The sequence below is a fragment of the Monodon monoceros genome, unplaced genomic scaffold (genome assembly GCF_005190385.1).
Source record: "Monodon monoceros isolate NGI ecotype Baffin Bay Population unplaced genomic scaffold, NGI_Narwhal_1 Super_Scaffold_22, whole genome shotgun sequence".
In the NCBI taxonomy this organism is placed as follows: Eukaryota; Metazoa; Chordata; class Mammalia; order Artiodactyla; family Monodontidae; genus Monodon; species Monodon monoceros.
In genome coordinates this window covers 70,537,145-70,556,595 of record NW_021703779.1, presented here as the reverse complement: position 1 = coordinate 70,556,595, position 19,451 = coordinate 70,537,145, and the positions used below count along the sequence as shown (strand labels likewise).

Here is a 19,451-nt window from a genome sequence, read left to right as displayed (position 1 = left end):
GGCAGAGGCTGGAGTAACGTTGCAACAGCCTGAGGTGCGCTGTGTGTTCTCCCAGGGAGGTTGTTCCTGGCTCATGGGATCCTGGCAGTGATGGGCTGCACATGCTTCTGGGAGGTGAAGTGTGGATAGTGACCTGTGCTTGCACACAGGCTTCTTGGTGGCTGCAGCAGCAGCCTTAGTGTGTCATGCCTGTCTCTGGTGTCTGCACTGATAGCCGTGGCTCACGCCCATCTCTGGAGATCATTTAGGCGGTACTCTGAATCCCCTCTTCTCTTACACCCCGAAACAATGGTCTCTTGCCTCTTAGGCAGTTCCAGACTTTTTCCCGGTCTCCCTCCTGGTGAGCTGTGGCACACTAGCCACTTCAGGGTGTGTTCACGCAGCCAACCACAGTCATCTCCCTGGGATCTGACCTCGGAAGCTGGAGCCTCAGCTTCCAGCCCCCACCCGTCCAGGCAGGTGAGCAGAGAAGCCTCTCAGGCTGGTGAGTACTGGTCGGCACTGATCCCCTGTGCAGGAATCTCTCTGCTTTGCCCTCTGCACCCCTGTTGCTGCACTCTCTGCCATGGCTCTGAAGCTTCCCCCCATCACACCCTGTCTCTGCCAGTGAAGGAGCTTCCTATTGTGTGGAAACTTTTCCTCCTTCACAGCTCCCTCCCAGAGGTGCAGGTCCTGTCCCTATTCTTTTGTCTCTGTTTTTTCTTTTGCCCTTCCCAGGTATGTGGGGAGTTTCTTGCCTTTTGGGAAATCTGCGGTCTCCTGCCAGCATTCAGTAGGTGTTCTGTAGGAGTTGTTCCACATGTAGATGTATTTCTGATGTATTTGTGGGGAGGAAGGTGATTTCCACGTCTTACTCCTCCACCATCTTGAAGGTCTCCCCTATATTTACTTTTAAAGTTTGTATGGAATGGTTATCATTCCCTGAAATAAAATACATATTTTTAATGCTACCAGTGTTTTAGAAATTTTAAAAGAAGATTTTGTATATTTTATTAGCACAAGGTCAGCAATATTTTAGTCTCTAATTTGATTTATATTTTTATTATCCAGAAATGTAAATGTAACTTTTAACTGAAAATATATATTCAAAAAATAAAACTGATTTCCTGACGTTTTTAAGCCATCAGTTTCAAATTTTAGAAACCATTCTTGACGTGTATCTCTCATAAGAATCTTTTAAAAATTAGTCTCACAAGGGTGTTTTACTTAAACTTTTGTGTAGCCATAAGTAGGGAGTATTTTAAGTTGGAGGGTCTGCTCCTTATATGGTGTTTTTCGTTCCACTATTTGTCTTTCCATTTTGATGGACATTTAGCCTTTCTCTGCTTCAGTATTTTTCTTCCCTTTCAAAGTTGATGCTTGCTTCTGGTTTTTATTCACTCACCCTGTTTAGAAAGTAATTGGGGGACTTCCCTGGTGGCACAGTGGTTAAGAATACGCCTGCCAATGCAGGGGACACGGGTTCGATCCCTGGTCCGGGAAGATCCCACATGCCACGGAGCATCTAAGCCCGTGTGCCACAACTATTGAGTCTGCACTCTAGAGCCTGTGAGCCACAACTACTGAGCCCACGTGCCACAACTACTGAAGCCCACGCACCTAAAGCCCATGCTCCTCAACAAGAGAAGCCACCACAATGAGAAGCATGCGCACCACAACAAAGAGTTGCCCCCGCTCACCACAATTAGAGAAAGCCCGCGTGCCGCAATGAAGACCCAATGCAACCCAAAATAAATAAATAAATAAATAAATAATTCTTAAAAAATTAGTAATAATTGGAACCCTTCTACTACAGATTTGCAAAACAATTATTGTTCAATTAAATGTTGGTGGGCAGCCACTATAAAGTGGAGTTGTATGCTGCACCACAAGGGATGCAAAGGTTAATAGTAAAAATAAGTTTAATAGCTTTAATTTTTATAGGTGTTTTGTGATGTTTCAGAATTCTCAGTTGACTCTTATAACCAAGATCTGAAATGGATTGGGTAGGTTTTATTCCCATTTTATATATGAGGGAACTAAAGAGCTGACTCTAGTAAGTATTGAATAGAATAAACCAACCCCAGTGGGAACTAGTTTGTCACCCTTTTTTGTTTTTCGACATCACTACAAATTGATACAATTTTGCAAACCTAAGTATCCTGCAATTACTTTCCAGTGTGTACATCATTTGATGTGTTTAGTTCACTCTAGTGGCGTTTTGACGTGTAAATTATTATTACTGTTAGCCTTCTTTCAAAGTATGCTGACACTTGGCTTGGTTTTCAATGACCCTGGATTATTCACTGCATGAAAATGGTATGTCAAGATGCTTTTCCAGAACTCTGCATGTATCTTCTAACAAATCTGTAGTTTTAATGCTTCTTGGAATTTCAGAGTGATCAAACTGGCCTGTCTATCCACAAATAAAGCAAATGTTTGAACAGGTAGGTGGATGTTGCATTATTACATAAAAACCAAAAATTTAGACTTTAAAAATCCCTCTTCTTTTGTTTTGTGTGTTTTCTGTGGGTATCTATGCTGAGTTCCACAGTCCTATGAAACTGTTGTAATAGAGTTATATAGTATGGCTTCCTAATAGATTGTCATCACAGTATGTTTCTCCAGTGTTACAGCATTGTTGGCTCCCTGAATTGAAAAAGATGATTGCAGATTTTAGAGGTCAGAGCACATTATTTTGGTTGTGGTTAAGCCTTCATAGTTTTTCTGTTTATCAACAATTACTATGAAGATCAAAAAAAGAACATCTAACTCATAATGATCCTTGCCTCAAATTTGTCATTTGATGTTGGAAAGAATAGTAATCCCTATTTCAAAGTCATTAAATCTTAATTTTATAGTACCAACTTTTTTTACACAGATAACTATGATTAGGTATACTGAGTATAAGTTTTCTAGGGCTGTCATAACTAAGTACCACATACTAGGTGACTTAAATAACAAATTTGTTTTCTCACAATTCTAGAGGCTATAAGTTCGAGATCAAGGTGTTGGCAGGGTTTGTTTCTTCTGAGGCTTCTCTGCTTTGCTTGTAGATGGTTGTCTTCTCCCTATGCCTTCACATGCTTTTTCCTGTGTGTGTGTCTGTGCCTAATCTCTTCTTCTTATAAGAACACCAGTCATATTGGATTAGGGCCCACCCTATTGACCTAATTTTACCTTAATTACCTCTTTAAAGGCCCTATCTCCAAATACAGTCACATTCTGAGGTACTGTGGGTTAGGACTTCAGCATATGCATTTGAGGGGACATGTTTCATCCCATAACATATTGTATACCTTTTTGTTTTATTAAGGGACATGATATTTCTGACAACATTTGCTCTCCTCAAGTCCACATTTTATCTCTGTATCCCCAGTGTGTAGTATAGTGCCTGATACATAGCATGTGCTTCATGAATGTTGTTGATTTTTTGAGTGAGTGAATATAGAGAAAAGAGTGTATTATGAGAAGAGAAGGTGATATATCACAACTTTATTGTACCAGAATAGGAAGAATTTTTTGGAAGATGATTCACTCAGGAAAAACAAATGGATCACTGTTAAGTACATTACTACCTTATTTTGAGCTAGATTGCTGACATTCTTAAGCTTTCAGAATGGTGCAGAACCAGAAGAAAGGAAGGTAGAGGGAGGAAGGAGGATTGCAGATGAGAAAAAAAAAGAATATTTTAATAGTAAGCATCAATAAATATAACCTCGGGAAAGCTGAGAATTTTTAGGCAATAGACAAGAATGGGGCAGGGAGAAGATGAAATAAGAAAGGCCAATATTGGAAGTGACGGAACAGGAGGATACCAGATAATTTGGCACTACAAAAGAGCTAGTGGCATACAAATACAACAGCACTTCTGTAATAAGTAGCCATTTGTGTGTGTATATGTGTGTATATATTTGTGTGCACATCTATCTATCAATCTAACTATATATCTTAGAAGCACCTAAATAGTGTTCCCCAATTCTGACAATTTATTAGAATCATCTGGGAACATTTTAAAAAACACATATGCCTATGCCTGAGCCCCATCCTACATCCTTTTTTTTTTTTTTTTTTGGAATATAGCTTCTTTAGGCTGCTGTGTCAGTTGCTGCTGTACAGCAAAGTGAATCAGCCATATGTATACATAATATATCCCCTCTTTTTTGGATTTCCTTCCCATTTAGGTCACAACAGAGCACCAAGTAGAGTTCCCTGTGGTATACAGTAGGTTCTCATTAGTTATCTATTTTATACATAGTAGTGTATATATGTCAATCCCAAACTCCCAGTTCATCCCACCCCCACCCTTTCCTCCTTGGTATGCATACTCTTGTTCTCTACGTCTGTGTCTCTATTTCTGCTTTGCAAGTAAGATCATCTATACCATTTTTCTAGATTCCACATATATGTGTTAATATACAATATTTGTCTTTCTCTTTCTGACTTACTTCACTCTGTATGACAGTCTCTACGTCCATCCACGTCTCTACAAATGACCCAGTTTTGGTCCTTTGAATGGCTGAGTAATACTCCATTGTATACATGTACCATATATTTACCCATTCCTCTGTTGATGGACACATAGGCTGCTTCCATGTCCTGGCTATTTTAAATGGTGCTGCAGTGAACAATTGGGGTGTGTGTATCTTTTTTTTGTTTTGTGTGATACACAGGCCTCTCACTGCTGTGGCCTCTCCCGTTGCGGAGCCCAGGCTCTGGACGCTCAGGCTCAGTGGCCATGGCTCACGGGCCCAGCCGCTCGGCGGCATTTGGGACCTTCAGGGACTGGGGCACGAACCCGTGTCCCTTGCATCGGCAAGCAGACTCTCAACTACTGCGCCACCAGGGAAGCATGTATCTTTTTGAAATATGGTTTTCTCTGGGTATATGCCCAGTAGTGGGATTGCTGGGTCATATGGTAATTCTATTTTTAGTGTTTTAAGGAACCTCCATACTGTTCTCCATGGTGACTGTATCAATTTACATTCCCACCAGCAGTGCAAGAGGGTTCCCTTTTCTCCATACGCTCTCCAGTATTTATTGTTTGTAGATTTTTGATGATGGCGATTCTGACCAGTGTGAGGTGATACCTCATTGTAGATTTGACATACATTTCTCTAATAATTAGTGATGTTGAGTGTCTTTTCATGTGTTTGTTGGCCATCTGTATGTCTTATTTGGAGAAATGTCTATTTAGGTCTTCCACCCATTTTTTGATTGGATTGTTTTTTTGATATTGAGTTGCATGAGCTGTTTGTATATTTTGGAGATTAATCCTTGTCAGTTGCTTCATTGGTAAATATTTTCCCCCATTCTGAGGGTTATGTTTTCATCTTGTTTATGGTTTCACTTACTGCACAAAAGCTTTTAAGTTTATTTAGGTCCCATTTGTTTATTTTTGTTTTTATTCTTATTACTCTAGAAGGTGGGTTAAAAAAAGATCTTCCTGCAATTTATGTCAGAGTGTTCTGCTGTGTTTCCTCTAAGAGTATGATAGTGTCTGGCCTTACGTTTAGGTCTTTAATCCATTTTGAGCTTATTTTTATGTATGTTGTTAGGGGGTATTCTAATTTCATTCTTTTACATGTAGCTGTCCAGTTTTCCCAGCACCACTTATTAAAGAGGCTGTCTTTTCTCCATTGTATATTCTTGCACCCTTTGTCATAGATTAGGTTACTGTAGGTGCATGGGTTTATCTCTGGGCTTTCTGTCCTTTTCCATTGATCTATATTTCCCTTTTTGTGCCAGTACCATACTGTCTTGATTACTGTAGCTTTATAGTATAGTCTGAAGTCAGGGAGCCTGATGTCTCCAGCTCAGGTTTCCTTTCTCAAGATTGCTTTGGCTATTCGGGGTCTTTTGTGTTTCCATACAAATTGTAAATATTTTTGTTCTAATTCTGTGAAAAATGCTGTTCATAATTTGATAGGGATTGCATTGAATCTGTAGATTGCTTTGGGTAGTGTAGTCATTTTCACAATATTGACTCTTCCAACCACGAACATGGTATATCTCTCAATCTGTTTGTGTCATCTTTGATTTCTTTTATCAGTATCTTACAGTTTTGTGCATACAGGTCTTTTGCTTCCTTAGGTAGGTTTATTCCTAGGTATTTTATTATTTTTGTTGCAGTGGTAATTGGGATTGTTTCCTTAATTTCTCTTTCTGATCTTTTGTTCTTAGTGTATAGGAATGCAGGAGATATGTGTGTATTAATTTTGTATCCTGTGACTTTACTAAATTCATTGATTAGCTCTAGTAGGTTTGTGGTGGCATATTTAGGATTTTCCATGTATAGTATCATGTCATCTGTAAACAGTGACAGTTTTACTTTTTCTTTTCCAATTTGGATTACTTTTATTTCTTTTTCTTCTCTGATAGCCGTGGCTGGGACTTCCAAAGCTATGTTGAGTAATAGTGGCGAGATTGGATATCCTCATCTTGTTCCTGATATTAGAGGAAATGCTTTACAATTTTCGCCATTGAGAATGATTTTTGCTGTGGGTTTGTCATATATGGCTTTTATTATGTTGAGGTAGGTTCCCTCTGGCCACTTTCTTTAGAGTTTTTATCATAAATGGGTACTGAATATTGTTAAAAGCTTTTTCTGCATCTATTGAGATGGTCATATAGATTTTATTCTTCAGTTTGTTAATATGGTGTTTCACATTGACTAATTTGCATATGTTGAAGAATCCTTGCATCCTGAGAATAAATCCCACTTGATCATGGTGTATGATCCTTTTAATGTGTTGTTGGATTTCCTGAGCTAGTATTTTTTTTATACTACACTATCTCACTCTTTTTTCTTTTACATCTTTATGGGAGTATAATTGCTTTACAATGGTGTGTTAGTTTCTGCTTTATAACAAAGTGAATCAGTTATACATATACATATGTTCCCATATCTCTTCCTTCTTGCATCTCGCTAGCTCCCACCCTCCATTTCCCACCCCTCTAGGTGGTCACAAAGCACTGAGCTGATCTCCCTGTGCTATGCGGCTGCTTCCCACTAGATACCTATTTTACATTTGGTAGTGTATATATGTCCATGCCACTCTCTCACTTTGTCACAGCTTACCCTACCCCCTCCCCATATCCTCAAGTCCATTCTCTAGTATGTCTGTGTCTTTATTCCTGTCTTACCCCTAGGTTCTTCATGACATTTTTTTTCTTAGATTCCATATATATGTGTTAGCATACGGTATTTGTCTTTCTCTTTCTCACTTCACTCTGTATGACATACTCTAGGTCTATCCACCTCATTATAAATAGCTCAATTTTGTTTCTTTTTATGGCTGAGTAATATTCCATTGTATATATGTGCCACATCTTCTTTATCCATTAATACGATGATGGACATTTAGGTTAGTTCCATCTCCTGGCTATTGTAAATAGAGCTGTAATGAACATTTTGGTACATGACTCTTTTTGAATTATGGTTTTCTCAGGGTATAGGCCCAGTATTGGGATTGCTGGGTCATATGGTAGTTCTATTTGTAGTTCTTTAAGGAACCTTCATACTGTTCTCCATAGTGGCTGTACCAATTCATATTCCCACCAGAAGTTCAAGAGTGTTCCCTTTTCTCCACACCCTCTCCAGCATTTATTGTTTCTAGCTTTTTGATGATGACCATTCTGACTGGTGTGAGAAGATATCTCATTGTAGTTTTGATTTGCATTTCTCTGATGATTAATGGTGTTGAGCATTCTTTCATGTGTTTGTTGGCAATCTGTATATCTTCTTTGGAGAAATGTCTATTTAGATCTTCTGCCCATTTGTGGATTGGGTTGTTTGATTTTTTGTCATTGAGGTGCATGAGCTGCTTGTAAATTTTGGAGATTAATCCTTTGTCAGTTGCTTCATTTGAAAATATTTTCTCCCATTCTGCGGGTTGTCTTTTGGTCTTGTTTATGGTTTCGTTTGCTGTGCAAAAGCTTTGAAGTTTCATGAGGTCCCATTTGTTTATTTTTGTTTTTATTTCCACTTCTCTAGGAGGTGGGTCAAAAAGGATCTTGCTGTGATTTATGTCATAGAGTGTTCTGCCTATGTTTTCCTCTAAGGGTTTGATAGTTTCCGGCCTTACATTTAGGTGTTTAATCCATTTTGAGCTTATTTTTGTGTATGGTGTTAGGGAGTAATCTAATCTCATACCTTTATATGTACCTGTCCAGTTTTCCCAGCACCACTTAATGAAGAGGCTGTCCTTTCTCCAGTGTACATTCCTGCCTCGTTTATCAAAGATAAGTTGACCATATGTGCATGGGTTTATCTCTGGGCTTTCTATCCTGTTCCATTGATCTATATTTCAGTTTTTGTTCCAGTACCATACTGTCTGGATTACTGTAGCTTTGTAGTATAGTCTGAAGTAAGGGAGCCTGATTCCTTAAGCTCGGTTTTTCGTTCTCAAGATTGCTTTGGCTATTCGGGGTCTTTTGTGTTTCCTTACAAATTGTGAAATTTTTGTTCTAGTTCTGTGAAAAATGCCAGTGGTAGTTTGATAGGGATTGCACTGAATCTGTAGATTGCTTTGGGTAGTAGAGTCATTTTCACAATGTTGATTCTTCCAATCCAAGAACATGGTATATCTCTCCATCTATTTGTGCCATCTTTAATTTCTTTCATCAGTGTCTTATAATTATCTGCATACAGGTCTTTTGTCTCCTTCGGTAGGTTTATTCCTAGATATTTTATTCTTTCTGTTGCAATGGTAAATGGGAGTGTTTTCTCGATTTCACTTTTAGATTATTCAGCATGACTGTATAGGAATGCCATAGATTTCTGTGTGTTAATTTTGTATCCTGCTACTTTACCAAATTCATTGATTAGCTCTCGTAGTTTTCTGGTAGCATCTTTAGGATTCTCTATGTATAGTATCATGTCATCTGCAAACAGTGACAGCTTTACTTCTTCTTTTCTGATTTGGATTCCTTTTATTGCCTTTTCTTCTCTGATTGTTGTGGCTACAACTTCCAAGACTATGTTGAATAAGAGTGGTGAGAGTGGGCAACCTTGTCTTGATCCTGATCTTAGTGGAAATGCTTTCAGCTTTCCACCGTTGAGGACGATGTTGACTGTGGGTTTGTCATATATGGCCTTTATTATGTTGAGGAAAGTTCCCTCTATGCCTACTTTCTGCAGGGTTTTTACCATAAATGGGTGTTGAATTTTGTTGACAGCTTTCTCTGCATCTATTGAGATGACCATATGGTTTTTCTCCTTCAATTGGTTAATATGGTGTATCACATTGATTGATTTGCGTATATTGAAGAATCCTTGCATTCCTGGAATAAACCCCACTTGATCATGGTGTATGATCCTTTTAATGGGCTTTTGGATTCTGTTTGCTAGTATTTTGTTGAGGATTTTTGCATCTGTGTTCATCAGTGTTATTGGCCTGTAGTGTTCTTAGTTTGTGACATCTTTGTCTGGTTTTGTTATCAGGGTGATGGTGGCCTCGTAGAATGAGTTTGGAAGTGTTCCTCCCTCTGCTATATTTTGGAAGAGTTTGAGAAGGATAGGTGTTTGCTCTTCTCTAAATGTTTGATAGAATTCGCCTGTGAAGCCATCTGTTCCTGGTCCTTTGTTTGCTGGAAGATTTTTAATCACAGTTTCAATTTCAGTGCTTGTGATTGGTCTGTTCATATTTTGTATTTCTTCCTGATTCAGTCTTGTCAGGTTGTGCATTTCTAAGAATTTGACTATTTCTTCCAGGATGTTCATTTTATTGGCATAGAGATGCTTGTAGTAATCTCTCATGATCTTTTGTATTTCTGCAGTGTCAGTTGTTACTTCTCCTTTTTCTTTTCTAGTTCTATTGATTTGAGTCTTCTCTCTTTTTTTCTTGATGAGTCTGGCTAATGGTTTATCAATTTTGTTTATCTTCTCAAAGAAACAGCTTTTAGTTTTATTGATCTTTGCTATCGTTTCCTTCATTTCTTTTTCATTTATTTCAGTTCTGATCTTTATGATTTCTTTCCTTCTGCTAACTTTGGGGGATTTTTGTTCTTCTTTCTCTAACTGCTTTAGGTACAAGGTTAGGTTGTTTATTCGAGATGTTTCCTGTTTCTTAAGGTAGGATTTTATTGCTATAAATTTCCCTCTTAGAACTGCTTTTGCTGCATCCCATAGGTTTTGGGTCATTGTGTCTCCATTGTCTTTTGTTTCTAGGTATTTTTTGATTTCCTCTTTGATTTCTTCAGTGATCACTTCGTTAGTAAGTAGTGTATTGTTTAGCCTCCATGTGTTTGTTGTTTTTACAGATCTTTTCATGTAATTGATATCTAGTCTCATAGCATTTTGGTCAGGAAAGATACTTGATAAAATTTCAATTTTCTTAAATTTACCAAGGTTTGATTTGTGACCCAAGATATGATGTATATGATCTATCCTGGAGAATGTTCCATGAGCACTTGAGAAAAATGTATATTCTGTTGTTTTTGGATGGAATGTCCTATAAATATCAATTAAGTCCATCTTGTTTAATGTATCATTTAAAGCTTGTGTTTCCTTATTTATTTTCATTTTGGATGATCTGTCCATTGGTGAAAGTGGGGTGTTAAAGGCCCCTACTATGAATGTATCACTGTCAATTTCCCCTTTTATGGCTGTTACTATTTGCCTTATGTATTGAGGTGCTCCTGTGTTGCGTGCATAAATAGCTACAATTGTTATATATTCTTCTTGGATCGATCTCTTGATCATTATGTAGTGTCCTTCTTTGTCTCTTGTAATAGTCTTTATTTTAAAGTCTGTTTTTTCTGATATGAGAATTGCTACTGCAGCTTTCTTCTGATTTCCATTTGCATTGAATATCTTCTTCCATCCCCTCACTTTCAGTCTGGATGTGTCCCTAGGTCTGAAGTGGGTGTCTTGTAGACAGCATATATATGGGTCTTGTTTTTATATCCATTCAGCCAGTGTGTGTCTTTTGGTGGGAGCATTTAATCCATTTACTTTTAAGGTAATATTTGATATGTATGTTCCTGTTCCCATTTTCTTAATTGTTTTGGGTTTGTTATTGTAGGTCTTTTCCTTCTCTTGCGTTTCTTGACTAGAGAAGTTCCTTTAGCATTTTTTGTAAAGCTGGTTTGGTGGTGCTGAACTCTCTCAACTTTTGCTTGTCTGTAAATGTTTTAATTTCTCCATCAAATCTGAATGAGATCCTTGCTGTGTAGGGTAATCTTCGTTGTAGGTTTTTCTCCTTCATCACTTTAAATATGTCCTGCCTCTCCCTTCTGGTTTGCAGAGTTTCTCCTGAAAGATCACCTGTTAACCTTGTGTGGATTCCCTTGTGTGTTATTTGGTGTTTTTCCCTTCCTGCTTTTAGTATGTTTTCTTTGTATTTAATTTTTGAAAGTTTAATTAATATGTGTCTTTGTGTGTTTCTCCTTGGATTTATCCTGTATGGGACTCTCTGTGCTTCCTGGACTTGATTAACTATTTCCTTTCCCATATTAGGGAAGTTTTCAACTATAATCTCTTCAAATATTTTCTCAGTCCCTTTCTTCTTCTCTTCTTCTTTTGGAACCCCTATAATTCGAACGTTGTTGCGTTTAATGTTCTCCCAGAAGTCTCTGTACCTGTCCTCAATTCTTTTCATTGTTTTTTATTTCATCTGCTCTGCAGTAGTTATTTCCAATATTTTATCTTCCAGGTCACTTATCCATTCTTCTGTCTCAGTTATTCTTCTATTGATCCTTTCTAGAGTATTTTTAATTTCATTTATTGTGTTGTTCATTGTTGCATGTTTCATCTTTAGTTCTTCTAGGTCCTTGTTAAATTTTTCTTGCATTTTCTCTATTTTATTTCCAAGGTTTTGGATCATCTTTACTATCATTATTCTGAATACTTTTTCAGGTACACTGCCTATTTGCTCTTCATTTGTTACGTCTGGTGGGTTTTTATCTTGCTGCTTCATCTGCTGTGTGTTTTTGTCTCTTCTCATTTTGCTTATCTTACTGTGTTTGGGGTCCCCTTTTTGCAGGCTGCAGGTTCGTAGTTTCCGTTGTTTTTTGGTGTCTGTCCCCAGTGGCTAACGTTGGTTCAGTGTGTTGTTTAGATTTCCTGGTGGAGGGGAGTAGTGCCAGTGTTCTGGTGGTTGATGGTGGGCAGTTCCACGTCGGGTGGTGCATTTTGGGGTGTCTGTGGACTTACTATGATTTTAGGCAGCCTCTCTGCTAATGGATGGGGTTGTGTTCCTGTCTTGCTAGTTGTTTGGCATAGGGTGTCCAGCACTGTAGCTTGCTGATCATTGAGTGAAGCTGGGTGTTGGTGTTGAGATAGAGATGTCTGGGAGATTTTTGCCATTTGATATTACATGGAGCTGGGAGGTCTCTTGTAGACCAGTGTCCTGAAGTTGGCTCTCCCAACTCAGAGGCACAGCACTGACTTCTGGCTGCAGCACCAAGAGCCTTTCATCCACATGGCTCAAAATAAAAGTGCGAACAAATAAAAAGAAAGAAACAAAGAGGATAAAATAAAATAAAATAAAGTAAGGTGAAGTAAAATAAAGTGATTGAAATAAAAAGAAAATGATTAAAAAAACGATTTTTTAAAAAGTTAAAAAAGAGAAAAAACGGATGGATAGAATCCTAGGACAAATGGTGAAGACAAAGCTATACAGACAAAATCTCACACAAAAGCATACACATACACACTCAGAAAAAGAGGAAAAGGGGAAAAAATAATAAATCTTGCTCCCAAAGTCCACCTCCTCTATTTGGGATGATTCGTTGTCTATTCAGGTATTCCACAGATGCAGGGTACATCAAGTTGTTTGTGGAAATTTCATCCGCTGCTCCTGAGGCTCCTGGGAGAGATTTCCCTTTCTCTTCTTTGTTCGCACAGCTCCTGGGGCTCAGCTTTGGATTTGGCCCCGCCTCTGCTTGTAGGTCACCTGAGGGTGTCTGTTCTTCACTCAGACAGGACGGGGTTAAAGGAGCCACTGATTCTGGGGCTCCGGCTCACTCAGGCTAGGCGGAGGGAGGGGTACGGAGTGCGGGACAAGCCTACGGAGGCAAAGGCCAGCGTGACGTTGCCCCAGCGTCAGGTGCGCCGTGTGTTCTCCCGGTGAAGTTGTCCCTGTATCCCGGGACCCTGGCAGAGGCAGGCTGCACAGGCTCCCCGGAAGGGAGGTGTGGAGAGTGACCTGTGCTTGCACACAGGCTTCTTGTTGGCAGTAGCAGGAGCCTTAACGTCTCATGCCCGTCTCTGGGGTCCACGCTGTTAGCCGTGGCTGGCGCCCATCTCTGGAGCTCCTTTAAGCAGTGCTCTTAATCCCCTCTCCTCACGCACCAGGAAACAAAGAGGGAAGAAAAAGTCTCTTGCCTCATTTGCAGGTCTAGACTTTTTCCTGGACTCCCTCCTGGCTAGCCGTGGTGCACTAACCCCTTCATGCTGTGTTCTCGCTGCCAGTTGTCTCCCTGCGCTCTGACCGAAGCCCAAGCCTCAGCTCCCAGCCCCGCCCGTCCCGGTGGGTGAGCAGGCAAGCCTCTAGTGCTGGTGAGTGCTGGTCAGCACTGATCCTCTGTGCGGAAGTCTCTCCACTTTGCCCTCTGCACCCCTGTTGCTGTGCTCTCCTCCACAGTGCCGAAGCTTCACCCCTCCGCCACCCACAGTCTGCCCGCGAAGGGGCTTCTTGTGTGTGGAAACCTTTCCTCCTTCTTGGCTCCCTCCCACTGGTGCAGGTCCTGTCCCTATTCTTTTGTCTCTGTTTTTTTTCTTTTGCCCTACCCAGGTATGTGGGGAGTTTCTTGCCTTTTGGGAGGTCTGAGATCTTCTGCCAGCATTCAGTATGTGTTCTGTAGGAGTTATTCCACGTGTAGATGTATTTCTGATGTATCTGTGGGGAGGAAGGTGATCTCCACATCTTACTCTTCTGCCATCTTCCCCTTGATCCAATTTGCTAGTATTTTATTCAGGATTTTTTCATATATGTTCATCAGTGATATTGGCCTGTAATTTTCTTTTTTGTGATATCTTTTTCTGGTTTTGGTATCAGGGTGATAGTGGCCTTGTAGAATGAGCTTGGGAGTGCTCCTCCCTCTGCAATTTTTTGGAAGAGTTTGAGAAAGATAGGTGTTAGCTCTTTAGGTTTGTTGCTTTAGGTTTGTTTTGGTAGGTCATTTTCTTCTCTTGTACTTCCCGCCTAGAGAAGTTTCTTTAGCATTTGTTGTAAAGCTGGATTGGTTGTGTTGAATTCTGTTAGCTTGTGCTTGTCTGTAAAGCTTTTGATTTCTCCATCGAATGTGAATGAGATCCTTACTGGTAGAGTTATCTTGGTAATAGGTTTTTTCCCTTTTATCACGTTAAATATATTCTGCCACTCACTTCTGGCTGCATAGTTCTTGCTGAAAAATCAGCTTGTATCCTTATGGGTATTCCCATGTGTGTTATTTGTTGCTTTACCCTTGCTGCTTTTAATGTTTTTTCTTTGTATTTAATTTTGTTAGTTTGATTAATATGTGTTGGCATGTTTCTCCTTGGTTTTATCCTGTATGGGAATCTCTGTGCTTCCTGGACCTAGGTGACTATTTCCTTTCCCATTTCAGGGAAGTTTTTGACTATAATCTCTTGAAATATTTTCTCAGACACTTTCTCTTCCACTTCTTCTGGGACCCGTATAATTCAGATGTTGGTGCGTTCAATGTTGTCTCTGAGACGTTCCTCGTTTCTTTTCTTTCTTTTTTCTTTATTCTGCTCCATGGCAGTTATTTCCACCATTCTGTCTTCCAGCTCACTTATCTCTTCTTCTGCCTTAGTTATTCTGCTGTTTATTCCTTCTAGTGTATTTTTCATTTCATTTATTGTGTTGTTGATCACTGATTGTTTGTTCTTACTCCTCTAGGTCCTTGTTAAACATTTCTTGTATCTTCTTGATCCATACCTCCATTTTATTTTCACGATCTTGGATCATCTTTACTGTCATTACTCTGAATTCTTTGTCAAGTAGATTGCCTCTTTCCTCTTCATTATTTGGTCTTGTGGGATTTTACCTTGCTTCTTTGTCTGCAGCATATTTCTCTGTCATTTTGTCTAACTTACTGTGTTCATGGTCTGCTTTCCACAGGCTCCAGGGTCGTAGTTCATTTTGCTTCTGTTATCTGCCCCCTGGTGGGTGAGGTTGTGCAGGGGTTTGTGTAGGCTTCCTGGTGGGAGGGACTGGTGCCTGTGCTTTGGTGGGTGTAGCTGAGTCTTTTCCCTCTGATAGGCAGGACCCCATCAGTTAGTGTGTTTTGGGGTGTCTGTGAGCTTAGTACGATTTTAGGAGCCTGTCTGCTGATGGGTTTGGCTGTGTTCCTCTGTTGCTGGTTGTTTGGCGTGAGGTGTCAAGCAGTAAAGCCTGCAGGCAGTTGGGCGGAACCAGGGCTTGGTGTCGAGATGGATACCTCCAGGAGAACACACACCAATTAATATTCCCTGGGCCTGGGGCTTCCCTGGTGGCGCAGTGGTTGAGAGTCTGCCTGCTGATGCAGGGGACACGGGTTCGTGCCTCGGTCCACGAAGATACCACATGCCATGGAGCGGCTGCACCTGTGAGCCATGGCCGCTGAGCCTGCGCGTTCGGAGCCTGTGCTCCGCAATGGGAGAGGCCACAACAGTGAGAGGCCCACGTACTGCAAAAACAAAAAACAAAAAAAACACAGTACTTTAATATTCCCTGGGCCTGGGAATCCTCTGGTGATGTAGCATCCTGGACTCAGTACTCCCACCCAGGAGGCCCAGCCCTGACCCTTGGCCAGGGAATGAAGAGCCTGCAAGCAGCGCATTGTGGCCAGAGGAAAAAGAATAAAAGGGAAAAGAAAACCAACAGACAGACAAAACCCAATGCAAATAGCAGAAACAAAACCCAACAAACTGCAACAACAACAACACAGGAAAAGAAAGAAAACAAACATACAAACCAAACCCAAGACAATTGATTAAAACAAAAGCAAACAAACAGAAACAAAGAAACACACAAAAAACCCCAAGAAAACATAAAACGAGAACAAACAAAATAACTCAAAAATGAAAGCAGTCAATAAAGGCTAAACTAGGGGAAAAAAAAAGAAAAGCAGAATAAGAACAGAAAGCAAACATCAAAAAAAGCAAAGAAACATAAAACAAACACATAAAAATGATCAAAAATGGAAAAAAGGGCTAAATACAAGAAAAAAACACAAAACAACAAAAAAATCAAAGTAAAAATAGAAAAATGTATATTAAAAAAAATTAAAACAACAACAAGAACTTCACCTTCCTGAGTCCCCTTTTCTTTTTTTCTTTCTTTCATCCTACCCCATTGCAAGGGGGTTTTTCTTGTCCTTTGAGGTGTCTGAAGTCTTCCACTAATGTTCATCCGGTGCTTTATGAGAATTGTTCCATTTATGGATGTATTCTTTATGCACTTGACAGGAGAGATGAATTCTGTCTCCTCCTATTCTGCCATCTTGACTCCTTCCCCCCACCCCATCCTAATTCTAATGAACCATAATCTCTGAGGGTGGGAACCAAACATGCATATTGAATAAATATTTTATAAGTGATTTTTTTGAAACTAGAGCATTGTAAACAACTGTCTACTTAAAGGCAAACTATCTATAATTTAGTAATATACATATAGTTGTTTGTCTAGGAACATATATCTATAACAGGCAGATGAGCAATCAGTAAGTTAATATCAGCATTTTTTTAAAAGTGCAGATTCTGGGGTCATTATACCCTTCATTTGTGTTGAGTACAACACAGTGTAATAAAAATACTGATCATGAGGAATTCCCTGGTGGTCCAGTGGTTAGGAGACTGCACTTCCACTGCAGGGAGTGCGGGTTCGATCCCTGGTTGGGTAAATAAGTTCCCGCATGCCATGTGGCATGGCCAAATCATGAATTATCTGGAAAAATGTTTATTTATATTCCTCATATCTAAGGAAAAATGCTTATATTATTCAATTTATATTGTCATCACAAAGTCAGTTATATTCAAAATTGACATAATTCCATTATTCAGAATGAATCTCCTGTTTCCCTATTACCTTTATATGTTTAAAAATAAATTATTCATACATAATTTTCTGTTTTTTAAAAAAGTATTTAAAAATAATTTTGAAGTTTCTTATTGATTAATTTTACTGTTACAAATCTTTATTTTAGAAAATAAGTTTCTCTTCATTCCCTTTTTATGAAATTGGTTGGATTTTTTGTGCTGTCTGCTCCCATAAGGTCAAACAAATATTGTGCTAAGCATTATGAATGCAGACATGAATGTGATATTACCTGGATACAGGTTGCTTACCTGTCTAGTGGGAGAGAAAGACAAGGTAATAAGTTGTTAGGACACAGTGTAACAATATTCTTTGCTGGCTGTCTGCTGGAAAAAGATGTCTTTTCTTATCTAATAGCATTTTCATATTTGAAATTTTATAGTGTAATGCTGCTGAAAATCGAAAGATATTGCATTTTTAAAAGATGGGCATATGTGGATTTTAATTAGAAGAGGCATTGAGCAGATATTTCCTTTTGAAGACTTGCTTAGGTTTGGTGAAACTAAGTAGGATAGAGTACAGTTGTTTCCTAGCTCTGAATGTTTTTAAAAACCGATGTCATGACCCATGTTTATAATGATGATCTTAAATGTGGCAGAAACTGAAGTGCCTTCTTAAACATTAAAATATTATATTGTGTTCAATATAATACCACAGACTTGAAGGGGACTTTAAAGAACAGTCTAACATAATCTGTTTGTCATGTGAGAACACTGAAGTAGAGTAGTTTGTGATTTGGCCAAGGCTGCTTAGCTTATGCATGGGAGAACTAGGAGGAAAAATTAGGCTGTGACTCTTCCGTCAGTGTTCTTTACACTGGAGAAAACTTCCAGTATGCTTTTGTTATATACCATTCTTTGAAGACTATTACTACATTCATAATATGTGGTATAAAATCAGTTAAAATAATATTAATAAGAGTATACAATTTGACATTGCTTTTGATGTACATGTAGTGCAAAAGTGCATAAAGATATGCCATACTTTAATATAATTCCAAAATGTCAGCTACAGAACATATGTATGTGCATTAAAAAAGGTCCTTGACTTTTTACAAAAAAGATGCCTTGAAAAGGGGAAACTCACTCTCATGGCTATTTAAAAGAGTCCAGTGAAACCCTCAGAATGGGAGAAAATATTTGCAAATGAAGCAAATGACAAAGGATTAATCTCCAAAATTTACAAGCAGCTCATGCAGCTCAATAACAAAAAAACAAGCAACCCAATCCAAAAATGGGCAGAAGACCTAAATAGACATTTCTCCAAAGAAGATATACAGATTGACAACAAACACATGAAAGAATGCTCAACATCATTAATCATTAGAGAAATGCAAATCAAAACTACAATGAGATATCATCTCACACTGGTCATAATGGCCATCATCAAAAAATCTAGAAACAATAAATGCTGGAGAGGGTGTGGAGAAAAGGGAACACTCTTGCAGTGCTGGTGGGAATGTGTATTGGTACAGCCACTATGGAGAACAGTATGGAGGTTCCTTACAAAACTACAAATAGAACTACCATATGACCCAGCAATCCCACTACTGGGCATATACCCTGAGAAAACCAAAATTCAAAAAGAGTCATGTACCAAAATATTCATTGCAGCTCTATTTACAATAGCCAGGAGATGGAAGCAACCTAGGTGTCCATCATTGGATGAATGGATAAAGAAGATGTGGCACATATACACAATGGAATATTACTCAGCCATAAAAAGAAACAAAATTGTTATTTGTAGTGAGGTGGATGGACCTAGAGTCTGTCATACAGAGTGAAGTAAGTCAGAAAGAGAAAAACAAATACCGTATGCTAACACATATATATGGAATCTAAGAAAAAATAAGTCATGAAGAACCTAGGGGTAAGACAGGAATAAAGACACAGACCTACTAGAGAATGGACTTGAGGATATGGGGAGGGGGAAGGGTAAGCTGTGACAAAGTGAGAGAGTGGCATGGACATATATACACTACCAAACATAAAATAGATAGCTAGTGGGAAGCAGCCGCATAGCACAGGGAGATCAGCTTGGTGCTTTGTGACCACCTAGAGGGGTGGGATAGAGAGGGTGGGAGGGAAGGAGACACAAGAGGGAGGAGAGATGGGAACATATGTATATGTATAACTGATTCACTTTGATATAAAGCAGAAACTAACACACCATTGTAAAGCAATTATACTCCAAAAAAGATGTTAAATTAAAAAAAAAGAGTTCAGTGAAATACTCTTTTGATGTATAAGAAACATCCATGGACATATTTTCAGAACAGATACTTCATTTCTGACTGATTAGTGGTTCTTAATACCTAAAGCTAAAACTCCTCTGCTGGATACCCTTCTTTGAGAGTAAATGTATGACTACTTATGTAACATGGCAGTTATTTTAGCTGCCATGAAGCCAGCTTACTTGGGACCATGCTCTTGCCCATTATTACCA

General features: G+C 39.1%; 1 protein-coding gene across 4 annotated transcripts in view; it reads left to right on the top strand.

The window, feature by feature from the left end:
• The window catches only part of RPS6KA6 (ribosomal protein S6 kinase A6), a 227,927-nt gene that overhangs the window by 108,482 nt on the left and 99,994 nt on the right, over positions 1 to 19,451 (top strand). The window lies entirely within an intron of this gene.